Source organism: Schistocerca serialis, chromosome 1 (assembly GCF_023864345.2).
Source record: "Schistocerca serialis cubense isolate TAMUIC-IGC-003099 chromosome 1, iqSchSeri2.2, whole genome shotgun sequence".
Lineage (NCBI taxonomy): Eukaryota > Metazoa > Arthropoda > Insecta > Orthoptera > Acrididae > Schistocerca > Schistocerca serialis.
This window is the reverse complement of record NC_064638.1, coordinates 595811846-595826153: the sequence shown is the minus strand read 5'-3', so window position 1 is coordinate 595826153 and position 14308 is coordinate 595811846. Positions and strand designations below refer to the sequence as shown.

Below are 14308 nucleotides of genomic sequence, written 5' to 3'. Positions count from 1 at the left end.
TTCTTCCTGTTTTCTCGATTGATCTATATTCAGTTTTTCAAGGCCTATCCACTGTGCCAACTTATAACTAAATCTGAGGGGGGTGCGGTGCGATGGGGAAGCTTCCTTGTTAGTAACCTTCTTTAAAAAATCTGCATTGGGTGACATTGAATGAATGCCTGAACTGGGAATTCATACAAAACTGTTGTTATCGTGTAGAGTGTTGTTACTGCAAGTGGTGTACTTATTCTATGTTATTATTAGCATAAACTTCCTAGAAACTTATTGGGCAATGCAGCTCCCAATACCCATAAAGAAATAAAAGCACTGCAAAATACATTCAGCCCATTAGGTACTGAATCCTCTGGCCCTGTGCAAAACTGGTAACTTTGGTCTCTTTGCACTTAACAAATAAATAAAATTGTCTTACCTCTATAGCCTCAATGGTGGACCGCGATATGTTCTGGTGTAGCATGAAGAAGAATAAATTATACTAGCTACAGGCTTAGGGGTGTGCAATGCTGGCTGTACTATTTTGAAATGTACATGAAATTCTTTTGGCTGATAAATGAAAACATTTGAGAAAAATTCTATGTCTATGAGAAACATATGACCTGGACAGGGAGGCGATACTGATTTAAGTGAATTACTAACACTGACCTTTTCGATATTGAAATTGTATTCGAAGGTAAGTTTGGCTTTGCAAAACCTTCTCTGACAATTGTAATTACTAAACTTCCCGGCAGATTAAAACGGTGCGCTGAACCGAGACTCGAACTCGGGACCTTTGCCTTTTGCGGGCAAGTGCTCTACCAACTGAGCTACCCAAGCACGAACCAAGCCCCGCCCTCACAGCTTCAATTCTGCCAGTATCTCGTCCCCTACCTTCCAAACTTCACAGAAGTTTCGCAGAAGAGCTTCTGTGAAGTCTGGAAGGTAGGAGACGAGTTACTGGCAGAATTGAAGCTGTGAGGGTGGGGCTTGAGTCGTGCTAGGGTAGCTCAGTTGGTAGAGCACTTGCCCGCGAAAGGCAAAGGGCCCGAGTTCGAATCTCGGTAAGGCAAACAGTTTTAATCTGCCAGGAAGTTTCACATCAGCACACACTCCGTTGCAGAGTGAAAATTTCATTCTGGAAACATCGCCCAGGCTATGGCTAAGCCACGTCTCCGCAATATTCTTTCTTCGAGTGCTAGTTCTGCATGGTTCACAGAAGAACTTCTGTGAAGTTTGGAAGGTAGGAGACGAGATACTGGCAGATTTGAAGCTGTGAGGGCGTGGAGTGAATCATGCTTTGGTAGCTCAGTTGGTAGAGCACTTGCCCAGGAAAAGCAAAGGTCCCGAGTTCGAATCTCGGTATGGCACGCAGTTTTAATCTGCTGGGAAGTTTCATATCAGCGCACACTCCACTGCAGTGTGATAATTTCATTCTGGAATAGAAATTACATTACTCAGAAAAATTACATCCTGTTTACTAATTGAATCACAAACAATGAGATTTATGCAGCAAGTACGTATTGTCTAAGCTCATTGAAAAGACTAAACACAAGTCATCAAATTAAGTATATTTGTGATAACAAATCTTATAAACATTACAAAAGGGAAATATCAAACTAGCCTTTACGTCATATCTGTTTATGTACATTGTGGAGTTACTCAACTATTACCATTGATCAGCCAACTCTTCTACACTAACGCGATGGCAAAATGAGAGTCATAAAGTATTTAACATATTTACCTTGCTTGTCAGCTGACTTCTGCTTCCACATTTGTATTTCCAATAACACATGCACTCGTAAATCCTACATTATGGTCTAACACTCGGTGGATTCACAGAGTACACCACAAAATAATGCCTACTCCACCCTGTATAGCTCACAGACAGTTACCCAATTCTGTGCTCCAAGCGCTGTCTTACTCAACCACTAAAACCTCAGACCAGAAGCAGTATCTTTGGCTCTGCGTTCGTACACAGTCAGTGATCCGCTTCATAGAGCCAACCTGAGACATACATCGTTTTTAATACAATACTTTCATTGTAGTTAACATTAGTACCATGTTAACATTCTGGCGCCACATATACGTGTACGCCAGTAGGCTCCTTTCAAAGTAAAGGGAGATGAAAACCGAATAATCGTGGGAGGCTGGAATGCAGTTTGGCGGAAGGAGTAGAGAAAAGGTTACCGGAAAATAGGTCCTAGGGACAATGACTAATAGAGGCGAGGGACTAACTTAGTTCTGTTTTAAATTTCAGCTGGTAGTAGCGAATACTCTCTCAATACGTGAGGAGGAGGTGTTCTTGGAAAAGGCTGGGTGGTACAGAAAGATTTCAGTTTCAGTACTGATAGAGCAGAAAGACTAATTGAGTTACGTTGTAAATTGCAGCTAGTAATAGCGAATATTCTGTTCATGCAATACACGAGGAAGGGGTATACTTGGAAAAGGCCGGGTGGTATGGAAAGATCTCACTTTGATTAAATCATGGTCAGGAGAGATTCCAGAATCAGTTACTGGAATACAAGACGTACGCAGGTGCTGATAGAGACTCCCATCACAATTTGGTAGTGATGAAGAGTAGGCTGATGGTTATCACGTTAGTCAGGAAGAATCAGTACAAAAAGATGGAATGACGAGATATGCCTCAAGTTCTCTAATGCTATAGATACAGTAATAAGGAATAGCTCAGTAGCAAGTACTACTGAAGTGAATGAACATCTCTAAAACAGGCCATCACAAATTGGAAAGAAAAATATATGTGCAAAGAACTTAACTACGAACAAACTATGGGTAACAAGAAATACTTCAATCGGTCGATGAAAGATGGAAATACAAATATGTTCAGCTAAATTAAGTAATACACAAACAGAAGTCGATGAGAAGTGAAATAAGCCCGCATCTCGTGGTCGTGCGGTAGCGTTCTCGCTTCCCACGCCCGGGTTCCCGGGTTCGATTCCCGGCGGGGTCAGGGATTTTCTCTGCCTCGTGATGGCTGGGTGTTGTGTGCTGTCCTTAGGTTAGTTAGGTTTAAGTAGTTCTAAGTTCTAGGGGACTGATGACCATAGATGTTAAGTCCCATAGTGCTCAGAGAGCCAAGTGAAATAAATAGTAAGTGCAAGGAAGCTAAGACGAAATGGTGCATGAAAAATGTTAGGATATCGAAATAGAAACGATTGTCGGAAGGACTGAATCAACATATCGAAAAGTCAAAATAACCTCAGGTGACATTTTAGAGCAGGGGTGATAACATTAAGAGTGCAATAAGAACTCCACTGTTAAATGCAGAGGAGAGAGCGAATGGGTGGAAGGATTACATTGGAGGTCTCTATGAGGGGGAAGATTTGTCTAATGTTATAGTAGAAGGAAACAGACTCGATTTAGAAGAGATAGGGGATTTGGTATTAGAATCAGAATCGAAGGGTGCTAGGGAAAACTGAAGATGAAGAAAGGCAGAAGGGATCGATAACATTCGATCAGAATTTCTAAATCATAAGGGGAAGTGGCAACAAAACGACTATTCACGTAGGTGAGTAGAATGTATGAGTCTGCCTACATACCACGTCACTTAAGGAAAAATATCATCCACACACTTCCGAAGACTACAAGAGCTGACAAGTGCAAACGTTCCTGCACGGTCAGCTTAACAGTTTGTGCATCCAAGTAACTTACAAGAATAATGTACAGAAAAATGGATAAGAAAACCGAGGACGTGTTAGATGACCAGTTTTGCTTTAGGAAGGGTAAATTCGCCAGAGATGCAAATCTGACACTGCGTTTGATAATGGAAGCAAGACTAAAGAAAAAGAAAGACATGTTCAACGGATCTGTCAGCATGGAAAAAGCGTTCGACATTGTAAATTGGTGTAAGATGTTCGAAATTCTGGAAAAAGTAGGGGTAAGCTATAGGGAGAAACATAATATACAGTATGTACATGAACTAAGAGGGAATAGTGAGAGTGGTGAAATAACGGGACGTAGTCTTTCGCCCCTACTGATCAATCTGTACATCGAAGGAACAATAATGGCAATAGAAGAGAGGTTCACCAGGGGAATTAAAATTCAACGTGAAAGGATACCAATGATACGAAACACTGATGATGTTGCTATCCTGAGTGACAGTGAAGAAGAATTACATGACCTCCTGAATGAAATGAAGTCTTATTAGTTCAGATTATCGATTGAGAGTAAATCGAAAAAATACGAAAATAATGCGAAGTAGCAGAAATGAGAACAGCAAGAAACTTAACACCAGGATTTATGATCAATAAGTAGCTGAAGTTTAGGATTTATACTGCTTAGGCTCCAAAATAACCGATGAAAAATGTTGCAAACAGGACATCAAAGCAGCTTAGTGCTGGTAAAGAGGCTTCCTGGGCAAAGATGAGTCTGCTAGTACCAAATATAGGGTTCTTTGCGGAAGATATTTCTGAGAGTGTACGCTTGGAGCACAGCGTTACACGGTATTGAAACATTGGAGAACCGGAATAGAAGAGAATGAAAGCATCTGAGATGTGGCGTTACAGAAGAATGATGAAAATTAGTTGGACTGTAAGGAATGAGGAAATTCTGCGCAGAATCGGAAAGGAAAGAAGTAAAGAAACTTCCTGGCAGATTAAAACTGTGTGCCCGACCGAGACTCGAACTCGGGACCTTTGCCTTTCGCGGGCAAGTGCTCTACCAACTGAGCCACCCAAGCACGACTCACGCCGCCTCCTCACAGCTTTACTTCCGCCAGGAAGTTTCATATCAGCGCACACTCCGCTGCAGAGTGAAAATCTCATTCTGGAAACATCCCCCAGGCTGTGGCTAAGCCATGTCTCCGCAATATCCTTTCTTTCAGGAGTGCTAGTTCTGCAAGGTTCGCAGGAGAGCTTCTGTAAAGTTTGGAAGGTAGGAGGCGAGGTACTGGCGAAAGTAAAGCTGTGAGGACGGGGCGTTAGTCGTGTTTGGGTAGCTCAGTTGGTAGAGCACTTGCCCGCGAAAGGCAAAGGTCCCGAGTTCAAGTCTCGGTCCGGCACACAGTTTTATTCTGGCAGGAAGTTTCATATCAGCGAACACTCCGCTGGAGAGTGAAAATCTCATTCAGGAAAGAAGTACTTGGAAAACGCTGATAATGACAATGCGGAGACGTTGGGACATCTGTTAGGACTACAGGGAATGGCTTACATGACATTAGAGATAGCTGTAGTGAGCCAAAAACTATAGAGGATAACAGAGATTGGAGTACATCCGGTAGATACTTGAGGACTTAGATTGCAAGTGCTACTCTGAAATGAATATGTTGGCCCATGGGAGGAATCGAGGCGCACCGCATCAGACCAGCCAGAAGACTGAAGACTCTTAAACAAAAAACAAAAAAAATGTCGGAAATGGTCACTTTTTAATCAGTTTCACCATACGTACTGCCCTGTTGGCTGGTTTCAATTTTTCCCTCGCAAGGACTGGACTAACGTCCCCGTGTTGTGTGTTGTGCGGGTAGCTGTAGGCGTCTGTTGCCCTCGTCGCCACAGCACTTAATATCGTACAAAATCTTCGAACTTGTTAGTCTTTTAGTCGGGTCACAAACGCGGCTAAATTTGCTTTCGTGTAGGTGGAGATGGATGTAACAGTCCAGTTTCACAAGTTGTTTTATGTCCCTCTAAAACGTTAATTTCAACTGCAAAAACTAGGACAGTGAGTTTCAAAGTGATTCTCAGTGATGAGAGAAGGGGGAAAACTGGAAGAAAAACTTTTATCGGTCTTTACACAAAAAAGTATTTTATGTTCACAGCGAAGAAGGGCTAAGCGGTCATACAGCTTGGGTTCCTGGGAATACAGCACCTAGGAAACTCTTGTCAATGCTTGGGACAATGTTCTAACAGGTACAGCATCAAAGTCTATCCGTTGAGTGCAACAAAAGTGAGAAAACTGCAGGACTGTTACGGTTAGTAATTGCTCTGTATTCATTCTGGACTGACCTATTTTAACAGCGGAACGTCTTATTGATTTTTTCAAAGGCTGTTAGGGGGTTGTTTGGGGGGGGGGGGGGGGCAGGGGGGCGAGCTATAATATTATGTGAAAAATATATTGTTTTTAGTACAGTGAACACTTGTTTAATAATTTACAAAGCACGTTTATATGAAAGCGTGCCCATTTATTTGTGGTGTGTCTGCGTAGTGTGCAGTTTTTAAATCACTGTGTTAAACTGAAGCAAACATTTACTTCTTCTGTTTACATTTCATGTTGCTTTATGAGGGGCGTTTGTAGCGGCGGAACAATATTTATGGGGGGGGGGGGGGGAGGTTCTTTTAGTCCACATGGTGTGGTGGTTTACGTGTGACGTGCTGTGAGAACTACATAATTACCGGATTTGGTAGCTCGGTATTAACATTTATTAAAATTCAATCCTCATTATTAAGAAGGGGAAACACAGTTAAAAGGTATGGCATGCACGTATGACAGAGGTAACATTTTTGGAGCAGGTTTAGCCGTACACTAATTTCACACGTAACATTCATTTTCGAAGTCTAGCCCAGTCAAATATTAGTTTTCGCGTAACAGAATTGCCGAATACTCAGCCATTCTTCACGGTTTTTGCTGTGCGAAATCCGAATTTCATGTTTCCTGCCTTGTAGGAGGTTCGTCTCATGACGAAAAAAGCAAAAATATCAAAATTTTTACACTTCTTCAGTGTTCCGTTTACTTCTCGAAAACTATGAGTTTTTCGAAGATCACTACTGAGACGCCCGCTAAACCCGCTGGGCAGAACAGGTGATTAGGATTGTGGAAAGGGCCAAAGAAGTTTGGGGTCAGTTTCACTTTAAAATTGTAATTTATTGTAATCTATTAACACATTTAAACCAAAACGGCACATAGACGAACCTTTATAACTAAAAGTTTCAAAATCGAGTTCTTTCACGGCTGAAGGCCTGCAAACAAGAAATCTTAAAAATCAACAAGATAAAAAAAATGCAGGTAAAATAGCAAACATAAACAAGATGCAATACAAACGGCTGAAGGCCCACAATAAAGTTTTCAAGATTTTGAAATAAATTCCCATAACCTTTAAAGGGCACAACGCCGCAGTGTTTTTGCTTAGCGGGTAATTTTAAGAATTAGGTCTTAAGGCTGAAGGTCGACAATTAATTTTCCAAAATTTAAAACAAAATATAACCTTAAGTTTCCAGTAGCTGAAACGGGACTAAAAGAAAAATATCCACTTGCCGGAATTAAAACTTACTTACATAAAACAAAGCAAAAACAAGAATTTTTCTTTTATCATTGGCTATGATAGATTATAAACGAACAATTAAACACCGGTATGAAAGACAGTAAAGACAACAGCACTCAGAAGCCCCCGGGGTGTCGGTCTGCCGTCGCTCACTTAGGTGAGACAGGTGGCGAGCCCACCTACACTTAATCCGTCGGAATCCAACAAAAGGACAGCCACGAACAAACCGTCAAAACGACCAGCTTGCCGCCAATCGGTACATGGGAACTCAAGTACAAAATGTTACAAACGTGGTTATCCACAATTAAATATGTATTAAGCTGTCAAGACTACACACCATGTTGAACAGCGACAACAGGTGAGGGAAGGACGCTGCCTAAAATTACATTGCTGGCCAGGGCAGGTAACTAAAACACTAACGGCCATAAGGCAGAAAATTCCGCTGGTTCACTGAAATTGTAGTCAACCAATACCGATAATTCCGCCGCATGGCGGCTAAGTTCAGCAATACTGACACTCAGTGTTGCTCATAGGAAAACCTTCCCAACAGCGAACCACCGAAAGGAACCACACAACATAAATGAATGTGCCGTGGGTACAAACACCATGCAACTTTGACGTCCTGGGTCGGTGAGCCACGAAGCTTTTAGCGATCGGACAGCTCCACACACCTCCGACACTGCGCAGGGACTGCCAGCGGATCCAGCCGACTGCACTGCTCGGAGTTACCTTCCCTGGTCCGCAGCAACCGACCGACTCGCCTCAGAATGCCGACAACATCTAAAATAGTCGTCAGTGCAATAACGCCAACTACACACACAACCTGACAAACACGAAGACCTGAACGATACCCAGCAGTAACTAAGCACGCACGAGGACAAATCGGGAGTCGATACAGACACACATACAGCCGACTCGTGAACGATAGGCGATCCAAAAGGCGTCGTCCAGTAGGACGACAGACCGACGATCCACCAAGACCGTGGCGCGGCTCAAGTGATGCGTGGCGGCAATGGTCGGACGAGCCATATCGACGCAGACCTGACTGCTCCAACCCGACTGTATTAGTGTCGCATTGCAACTCCCCGACTGGCAGGTCCGGATTGCGCCCCATCACGTTCCCACTGACTGACAACCCGCGCTCGCGACCTCAACTCACTTACGACATACAACGACCGGGAAGTAATAGCAGTCGAGCAAAGATACTACGGGAGGGATATATCGATATCGCAAAGCGGCAACTCAGTGACAGTAGTATTTTAAATTATCGGAGTGAGGTGGAAGTACATTAAAAACAGGGTGTAAAATAGATTATAGCGGGAACACGAGCCACGCACGGTTCAAGTACTATACTATATACACGATGAAAGTATAGAATATTTCCTACAAATTGCACTAGACTGGGTGGACTTTCTGACGAGCAATGTCGACTATAGAGCACGCAGAAAACCAAATGCCTTCTTTCTTTTTCATATGGAGATCCTATACGGAGTGACGACGCAGCCCTGGGCTCGACATTCACTCTCTTCACGATACGTATACATTAGTACATACATATTTCATATTCAGATATTTATTCAGTGCTATATACGTAACATCTAAATGTGTTTTTTTAATGTTTTCATCAAACACGCTTTTCCATCAGTTCATTCAAAACAATCTCTTAATGCCCGGAAGGTACAGAGTGATGAGAGACGGGTCGTTGCTTTACGGTGCCGAAGGTATCTTCATAAATTCCCCCGCTTACAAGAAAATTGAATGTTACAAAGGACTCTTGTAGGAAATTTGATTTACTTACATGTGGTGTAGGTGTTTTTGTTGTTAAGTTGTATATTTGTCGAGTTGTAGCAGTGGAAGTGGGCTCTCTTGACGTTTTGGCAGAAGAAAATCGCTACTTTTCAGCGCACTCTAACACTGATGGTCCTCACCAGAAAATCGAACCTGACCAGTGCCTACTTCTGTAAATGTTGTTTACCTTTATTATATACAAAGTGTTCATCTTCGATAAAACGCTGTAGCCTCCCAGAAAAATAAAAGAAAAGCCTATGATAATGAAAACGTGCCAAAAGTTATTTCCCCACAAGATTACTGAATAATAATGACCCAAATGTTGTTGAGCTCCCTCAAAAATGTAAGTCAATTCAATGATAATGAAATCTCAGTGACAATGAAAACGCAAATAGACCGAAATGTGGATGTTAGGCCCTGTTCTTACCTCAGTAAAATTGCATCTGCTCTTATTTTTCGCCATAGCTTGGAGGAAATGCATCGCAAAAATTCTTTGAACTTAAGTAAATTTTTTCTTTAAGGAAATGCATGGGAAACTTTCTTTCAATAAAATGTTTGTTTTGTTAAAATGGTTGGTTTGAAAACAAAATTATTATTGGGGCGATTCTTGAACAAATTAATTACACTTAAGATGCATTACATTATCAGATGAGCGCAATGCTGCTTCATTACCTTATTTAAAAATTATACCTCGTCCTGAATCTTGACCAGAGCCCCATGTCGACGCCCGCCGACTCCTCACACACAACTGCGACCGACTACCACTCGCAACTGAACTGCAACTACCGACTCCCTACATGCAACTGAACAAGACTACTACTGCCGACAGAGTGCCGCTCGCAACTCTCGCGCGGTCAAGCGCAGACTAGCAACGATAAATAACTCTCTGGTCAAAGAATCTGTCATGCCTCGCCATCGCTGCATACGTGTTTCATAACCCTCCACTGGGGGGCAAAAATTTGGCAGCGATGGTGAGTCATTTGGACTTGCCATGAGCAACAAATTTTTTCTTAACTAATTAACTTTTACGATTCATAGGATATTCAGATGTAAAACATGAATTAAATGTGGTGCACATGCACCGAATGCAAAACATTAGACAAAGAAAAAAAAAATATACAATGAGTACAGAACGTATCAGCAAATCAGAAAAATGTATATACAAATCATATTGATAAATGACAAAAGTGCACAGTTACTGACGTTCAGCACAAAACATATTAACATATGACATAAGTGTACATGCACTGGAAAATTCTTCATAAGTGCACGTGTACTGTAGTTCAGAACATATCAGTAAATCAAAACTGTATATAAAATATAAAAGATAAGAGTGCACATATACTGTACTTCAGAACAAATCGAAAAAAATACGTCTTTAGCATTTTCACAACAAATAAACATAATTGCAAAAAATCATGTCGACAAGAGACATAAGTGTACTTGCACTGGGGTTCAGCAAATCGAAAAAAAATGTATAGGCCATGAACATAAATGATGTTAGCAAAAAATGATTTTCACTATGTTACAAGAATTAGGATAGGAAAGGGAAGGATTGCATCATGGTTGTAGCACTTCAGGTTGCATACAGCTGCTCTGAAAGTCCATATCTCTCCACAAAACTACAACACCAAGTGAGGCAATCTGAAGTTCTTTTCCCAGAAGTGTTTATCAGCGTATCCAAGACACTGAAATGTCGTAGTAATCTTCCATGTTATCATTTTGGCAGTACATCAGGTACACCAAACAGTGGGACCATAATAACGTCTCCATCGCTCATGGTGGTGGACAGCATATCGTGTCAACACCACGCTCTTACAAGGCACACCAACGTAGAATTAGTGAAAAACCAAATATAGTGCTCCATGATCATGAGGATATACAGGACAAATGGATATTGCAGTAATTCATGGTAATTAGGTCAATAGTTGAAGGACATTAAGTCACATACTAGTCTTCATTGAGAATTACATTAGTAGTTTGCGGCATTTATAGCCCAGTTATTGAACATTTCTGTACCATGTATTTAGTATTACAGAATAATGTTCATAAATCATCTGATTACAATCAATATTGCCACTTATCGGCCAGTTACAAACGTCAAAAGTCATCATTGAAAACAGGAGCTAATGAATGGTATAGTATTAACATAATTGATTTAGTCATACAAATTATTGGCACTAATTGGCCAGTTACAGACATCAAAAGTCATCATTAAAAACAGGAGCTAATGAATGGCATAGTATTAACATATTTCTTCTAGGTATACTAATTATTGGTACTAATTGGCCAGTTACAGACATCAAAAGTCATCATTGAAAACAGGAGCTAATGAATGGCATAGTATTAATATAATTCATTTAGTTATATAAATTATTGGCACTAATTGGCCACTTTCAGACATCAAAAGTCATCATTGAAAACAGGAGCTAATGAATGGCAAAGTATTAACATAATTCATTTAGTTATACAAATTATTGGCACTAATTGGCCAGCAAGTATTGAATAGTACAAAAAATTTTTAATTCTTCCAATGACATATATTGTATTCAAAATGTTAGCAATGCATTGCTTGGGGTAATTATAGGGGAAAGCAAGAAGAGAAAAAGAAAAAAAATTTGCTTCTGGTTTGTTCCTGTCAATGAAAATGTGTAACGTCATTCGTCATGAGTCAGCGGTAACAAGGTTATGAAACAAGTAGAGTATATATAATGACATAGATTTGATGAACAACTGCTTATAGCACATTAATCTCATAAATATTTTCTGCTGCAAAAAATATATAAAAAAATGGATTATTAAGCTGAAAGAAGAAATGCATTTTGTGCTGAAAAGTAGTGAACTTCGAATTAACAGGTAGTGAAATGTGTACAAAAAATGTGTTCCATAGCTGTCCTTTCCAAAACCTTCAGTCATCATACCATACGATATAAATCATACTGTCAAAACAAACTGCAACAAATACTTAAATAACTACATAGCATAAATACATAAACTTCAACATCATCCTCATCTGTAAAGATAAAACTTCATTATCCATCACTTCATTATCCATATTTTCATAACTTCATTATTATCATCACCTGTAAAGAAAAACTTCATTATCCATAGTAGCATATTCTTCATCATTACTCTTCATCACCATTCATTATCATCTGCAAAAAATCACTTCATTACTCATTACACAACTATTCCTTATCTCTAGCATATTTCATCACTAAAACTAAGATGTGTAGTTCTGTCTGACAGCCTGCATCAATCGCCTTGTATTCTGAAAGAAAAAATTTGTTAAGACTGCTATTCTACGATGTATAGTATATCCTTGTTAATGCTTGTTAATTCTGATCCATTTACTCTTCCTCATAAGGTTTTTGTATCTTCTTTCGTCTATTCCGTAGTTGAAATTCCCACTTCTGTTTAATTTATTTCCTTTACGCATCATTTCTTTCTGAAACTGATGAACATAGGTTAATGTCTTGCATTTAAATCATATACCCACTAAATAATGACTCGTTTATGGTAACATAATTAAGCATACAGCATAACATGACAGAAAACGTAATATGTCAAAAGAATAGACAGTGTTCAAAGGCAAAAATGTACAGAGAATATCACAATGCAGCAGCAAAAAAAAGAAAAATGTAAAACAGTCACGATGTTGAGATATTATAGGGCAAAAAATTCAAAGTCAGCTGGTGTGTGTTATACCTTAACTATTTCACAGTGCATACAAACAAAACATGAAAACCATCGTACATACATAAGAAAGACAAAATGTGACATTCGTTGTGTTCAGCTGGTATGTAGTGTAGTTAATAGAGGCTAGAATTAAAGACTTTAATGGAGAAAAAATGTAACAAAATTAACATGTCATTAGATAACATTGCATAATTATTCATAAAATACGTAAGTGTCTCTGGAAGAAATGTGCACAGTCCGATATGTAACGACAAGAAAAGCGACCTGCTAACCTTACCTTGCCGGGCACTTGCCAAGAAAAATACGATAATCATCAGTAATTAGTCATGTGAATATAATTTCATAAGTGGTCATAAAGATTAGGAAATGGCATCATAGCATGTTACATCATAAAGTGGTTTCATTCAATAAAGGGTTTAACATTGTATACATGGTAGTTCCCCTTACATTTTCTGGTTCTCAAAGTTTCGACGTGTACAACATTGGGGTGAGGAATGCTGCGAATCCGATATGGACCTGCGTATAGAAGTTCAAATTTACTGCACTTATCTTTTATTCTGCCGGATAAATAGTGTGTACGTACTAATATCTTCTGTATAATGTGAAAGTCACGGCGTATACAAACCTGTTTTTGCTGTCTTCTCCGGCGCTCTGCAGCACGTTTAATGTTGTTCAGCGCAATGTCTATTATTTCGTGGTGTCGTAATCAACGAGATGTAGGAAATGTTACTAATTCTTTAATTTTGTTAGGTGGTTCAGTATTCTTCAGTATAACAGACGGAGATAGCATAGTCGATTCATTTGGTATGGAATTAATTACATCTTGGAATGAAAATATGTGAGTGTCCCAATCAATATGCCTTTAGTGGCAGTATATTCTACACAGTTTACCAATTTCTTTCATTAATCGTTCACAGGGGTTCGAAGAAGCATGGTACTTGGATATATAGATCGGAGAAATGTTTCTAGCTCGTAACATGCGTGTCCATATAGCAGAACGAAATTGTGATCCATTGTCAGAAATTACTTTCATCACATACCCTACATGAAATAGAAAATGCTTTACAAATGCTTTCGAAACAGTTTTAGCAGTAGCTTTGCGTAATGGAGTGAAAGTAACAAATTTTGAAGTGAGTTCAACAGCGACAAAGATGTACCAAAAACCTCTATTAGTTCTGGGAATCGGACCAAAAATGTCTACTGCGGCCATATGTCTTATTTTAACAGGTATAATGGGATATAATGGAGGAATATGTGAAGTGGTGTCTGACTTAGCTTTCTGGCAAATTTTACATGACGCTAAAACTCATCGTATACGCTTTTCCATGTTGGTAAAATAACAGTTCTGTCTCAGTATAAGAAAACATTTTCTGGCTCCGTAATGTGCGTAACTTAAATGAGTATACCATATTAATTTGTTAACCAGTTCGTCAGGAGTGCATAATAACCAATTGTTGCTGTCAGGATGAGAGCGGCGAAACAGAATGTCATTGCGTACAGTGTAATGATTTCTAATCGTAACATTATTCTTATTTTGCCAAAGGTGTTTAATTTCTTTCCACACGTGTCTTTTTTTGCTCTTTTGCTATGTCCTGTAATGACGACGAAATAAAATTTTCAAATGCAACTTGTTGGATG

General features: G+C 39.7%; 1 non-coding gene across 1 annotated transcript; it reads right to left on the bottom strand.

Moving 5' to 3' along the window:
- Positions 1–735: 735 nt before the first annotated feature.
- Trnal-caa (transfer RNA leucine (anticodon CAA)) lies at positions 736–810 on the bottom strand. Its single transcript has one exon. It is a non-coding gene; the product is annotated as a tRNA-Leu (tRNA).
- Between the last annotated feature and the right edge of the window lie 13498 nt (positions 811–14308).